Raw genomic sequence first — 5,074 nt, forward strand, 5'->3', positions numbered from 1 at the left:
GCCATATGGACATCAGTAGTGGGAATCTGAGATGGCCAAGTATGAAACTGCCAGCAATAGCAGAGAGACTACGGAGCCATTTTGCTTGCAGGCATTCTTTCCCCAGACCCTGCCAGTCTTAGACTCACTCTGCATTTTGTTTGTTTGTTTTTTGGGTCACATCCTGTGAAGCTCAGGGGTTACTTGGGCTATGCGCTCAGAAATTGCTCCTGGCTTGGGGGACCATATGGAACTTCAGGGGATTGGACCAAGGTCCATCATAGGTTAGAGTGAGCAAGGCAAACGCCATACTGCTTGCCCCATGGTCTGGCCCCACACCACCCTGCATTTAGAAATTAAGTTCCTGAGAAAAGTGTGGCCTGGAGATAGGCAAGATCAGATACCAGCATAACAGCAGCTGTGGTAATGTAAGGAGGCTTTTGGAACCAAAAGGGACATTTTGAACTAGGCTAGTGCACCAAGAGAAGAGCATGGCTGCTGAGCTTCGCTCTAAAGGTGCACATTTCTTCTAGTCAATGACACAACACATAAAATATACCACCACACAGCAAGAATCACAATGGGAAGCAATGCAACCCCCCCACACAGTTAGTTGACAATGATGGTAGTTCCGAGGACCCAACTAACTTAAGCCACTTACATAGTTTCTCTGACAAGGATTTTAGGGAGGAAATGTGGAAGATGTTCAAAGAACTCAAAGAAACAGTGCTCGCTTTGGCAGCACATATACTAAAATTGGAACGACACAGAGAAGATTAGTATGGCCCCTGCTCAAGGATGACACGGAAATTCGTGAAGCGTTCCATATTAAAAAAAAAAAAGAAGAACTCAAAGAAACAATGAAACAGAATCAAGAAGATAGAGTAGAAATGAAAAAAATATTAAAAAGAACAGGACTGAACACTTTAATAGTTGAAATGAAAAACTGTACCTGAGTAACAGTTTTTGAGGACAGAATCAGTGAACTGAAAGATAAGTTGAATAACACCTCTAACAGATGTTAGAAAAGAGCCTTAAAATAAATAAACAGAAGATGAAAACATCCTCAAAATAAACGAATAGATGGCAAAAGATACATGGGATAAATTCAACAAGATGAAGATAAGGATCATTGGGTCCAAAAGATACAGGAAGAAAACCCCTATGAGGATGACACGGAAATACGTGAAGCGTTCCATATTTAAAAAAAAAAAAAAAGGACCCAAAGAAACAATGGAACAGAATCAAGAAGATAGAGTAGAAATGAAAAAAATATAAAAAAGAACAGGACTGAACACTTTAATAGTTTAATAGTTGAAATGAAAAACTGTACCTGAGTAACAGTTTTTGAGGACAAAATCAGTGAACTGAAAGATAAGTTGAATAATACCTCTAACAGATGTTAGAAAAGAGCCTTAAAATAAATAAACAGAAGATGAAAACATCCTCAAAATAAACTAATAGATGACAAAAGTTACATGGGATAAATTCAACAAGATGAAGATAAGGATCATTGGGTCCAAAAGATACAGGAAGAAAACCCCTATGAGGTAGCAACAATCAAGTATATTATTGCTGAGAAGTTCCCAGGGCTAAAGAGTACTTGGACCCAGATCCTGGATACCCAAAGAGTACCATTTAAAAGAGACCCAAATAAAATCACCCCATGACACATCCTAGCATCATGATGTAAACCACAAATAGATAAAGAATTATTAAAGCAGAAAGATTAAAAAGAGAAATTGTATATTAAAAATCATCTTTAAGATTTACAGGGGCTGGAGAGATAAAACAGCGGTGTTTGCAAGCAGCTGACCCAGGACCTAAGGTGGATGGTTCTAATCCCGGAGTCCCATATGGTCCCCCGTGCCTGCCAGGAGCTATTTCTGAGCAGGTAGCCAGGAGTAACCCCTGAGCATCGCTGGGTGTAGCCCAAAAACAAACAAAAAATGGAAAAACAAACAAACAAACAAAAAATATTTATCACAAACAATCCTCCAGGTCCAAAGGCAGTAGTGAAATACAGTGTAAAACACTAAAATGAAATGAATGACTCACCATAAACAGTTCATCAAAAAATACTTTTATTCAGGTTTGAAAAAAAGATACAGAGCTTCCTGGCTAAACAATAGCTCTGGAACATAACAGACTCAAAACCAACCTTAAAACAAAACTGAAGAGTATAATTTAAGGCAAGGCAGACCCAACAAATATCTACAAAAAGATGACACAAAATATCAAAATCTCATGAAAATGATCTCTCTTAACATCAGTGGACTAAATGCCCATTTAAAAATACACAAAGAGGCAAAAAGATTCAGACAATTGAATCCAACTTTTTGGATCTAAAATTCAATTTGCCTGCAATGAACAAATCTGAATAGTTAGAACAAACACAGATGCAAAGTCAAAGTTTGGAGTATAATCCTTAAAGTGACCAACTCTCTTAAAAAGAGGTATGGCCACACGAATATCAGACAACACATACCTCAGGCTTAATAAAAGCTATAAGATATAGAGAGGGATTTATTTTTAATATTCAAGGTTCATGTACATAAGGAAAAACATACTATATACACTCAATGAGTGGTCAGCAAAATACTTAACTGCTAATACACTAGAAGAAAGACATTTATAGCAACACAATACTAGGGATTATTCATCTCCATAAAAATCTCTAGCCATTCTTCTCCAATGCACTTGAGAGATTCAACAAGATATTTGAATTTTGGGCCATAAAATATTATAATAAATCAAGAAAATAGAAATTGTATCAACTTATTTTCAAATCTGGAAGCTCTAAATTAGAAGTGAATTAAAAACATTAACCCAAAAATAACTTTAACTCCTGGAAATTAAATATCTCACTACTGAACAATAAGTGGGCTATAGAGGAAATCAAAGAAAAATATCAAAAGACTAGTCAAAACAAGTGAGAATGAAAACAGGATTATCAGAATTTGCGGACACAGCAAAAGCAGTATTAAGAAAGAATTTCATAGGTTTGAAAACATTCATCAGGATAGAAGTAAAGGCCTACATAAATAATTTAATGGCACAGTTGAAGATATTGGAAAATTCTCAACCAAAATGAACCAAAGATAGGCAAGCAGAAAGAAATGATAAAACTTAGATTAGAAACTAATGAACTGGATACCAAAAAGATGTTGGTTCTTTAAAAAAAATAAATGATTGGCAACACTCACAAAGAGAGAAAGAGAGAGAGAGAGAGAAGTTTGATAAACAAAATCATAAATAAAGAAGGGGATATTGCTACAGACACTACAGAAGTTAAAGGATAATTAAAGATTACTTTGGGAATCTTTATGTCACAAAGCAAGAGAACTTGAAAGAAATTGATAAATTTTTCGACTCCTATAACCCCCCAAGATGATCTAGAATATCTGAAGAATATCTAGATAATCTAGAATATCTGAAGAGAGCTATCACATTGATAGATACAAATGGTAATCAAAAGGCTCTCCACGAAAAACAAACAAACAAACAAACAAACAAAAAACCACAGGTCCTGAAGGATTTACTAGTGCATTCTTTCAAACACTTAAAGAGGACCAGAATATTTGAAGAGGCTTTTCCAGTAAATTGAAAAAAACAGAATAATCACAAATAGTTTCCATAAAGTTAAAGTTACCATGATACAAAAGCATATTGACAACACACACACACACACACACACACAAAAAAAAAAAACTATGTACCAATATCCCAGATGATAAGAGCAGAGACATAGATGCAAATATCCTCAACAAAATTCTAGCAAATAGAATCCAATAGCTCATCAAGAAAGTCATAAAACCATGACCAATAGGATTTATTTTAGAGATACAAATATGGCTTTAATCAATATAATAAATTGACTTAATCAAGTCATTTAAAATAATATACTATATTAATTAAAGGGAAAACAAAAATTATATGATCATATCCATATATTCAGGAATGCATATAATAAGGTCCAGCACACATTCATATTGAAAAAAATTATCAAAACGGGAATTGAAGGAACTTTCCTCAATATAGTCAAAACAAGCCAATGGCAAACACTATACTCAATTGGAGAAAAACCAATAGCCTTTTCAATAAGATTTCGCACAAGACAAGGTTGCCCCACCATCTCCTATTCTCTCAATATAATACTGAAATTAGGCAAGAATAATATATCAAGTGTATCGAAATGGTAAAGGAAGAATTCAAGTTCTCACAGTTTGCAGATAACATGATACTATATTTAGAAAGTTCTAAAAGTTTACAAAAATTTCTATAAATAATATTTTTTGTGTGTGTTTTGGCCACACCTGGTGGCATTCAAGGATTATGGCTCTGCTCTTATCAATTGCTCCTAGCAAGCTTGGGGAACCATCTGGAATGCTGGAAATCAAACCTGGGTCTGTCCCAGGTCGGCTTAGTGCAAAGCAAATGCCCTACCACCGTGCTATCACTCTGGCATCTAGACAGAATACATTTTTATGGGAAGGTGGCAGGCCACAAAATCAAAACACCAAAAATCAGGGCTTTTATATATATACATAATAAAAGAGAAGAAAATTATATTAAAAATAACATAAACCAATCACAAATTGTCCTTCAGAAAATCATGTATGTTGGAGATAACTTAAATAAAGAGATGAGAGACCTATGCAAATAAAACTACAAAAAATCTGCTTAAGATAAAAGAAAACATAAGGAAATGAAAACATATACCCTTTTTAGGGATTGGGAGAATTATCTTCATTAAAATGCCAGTACATCCCAGAGCATTGTACATATTTAATGCAATCCCTATAAGAATACCCATGACTTTTTTCAAAAAAGTGTATCAAATATTCCTAAAATTTATATGGAATAATAAATATCCTCAAATAGGTAAATCAACCCTTGTATAAAAGAAGATTGGAGACATCATGTTCCCCAATATCAAAATGTTACTATAAAGCAGTATTCATTAAAACAGAATGGTACTGGATTAAAGGCAAACCCTCAGATCAGTTAAATAAGACTTGAATATTCTGAGACTAACCATAAGGTATATGAATAATTAATCTTTGATTAATGACCAGAAACATCACGTGGAGCA

At 34.5% G+C, this 5,074-nt stretch overlaps 1 non-coding gene across 1 annotated transcript; it reads left to right on the forward strand.

Annotated features, from left to right (window-relative positions):
- Nucleotides 1-705: 705 nt before the first annotated feature.
- On the forward strand, nucleotides 706-812 carry LOC126026289 (U6 spliceosomal RNA). The gene has a single exon (XR_007501601.1). It is a non-coding gene; the product is annotated as a U6 spliceosomal RNA (small nuclear RNA).
- The last annotated feature ends 4,262 nt before the right edge of the window (nucleotides 813-5,074 follow it).

The sequence above is a fragment of the Suncus etruscus genome, chromosome 1 (genome assembly GCF_024139225.1).
Source record: "Suncus etruscus isolate mSunEtr1 chromosome 1, mSunEtr1.pri.cur, whole genome shotgun sequence".
Lineage (NCBI taxonomy): Eukaryota > Metazoa > Chordata > Mammalia > Eulipotyphla > Soricidae > Suncus > Suncus etruscus.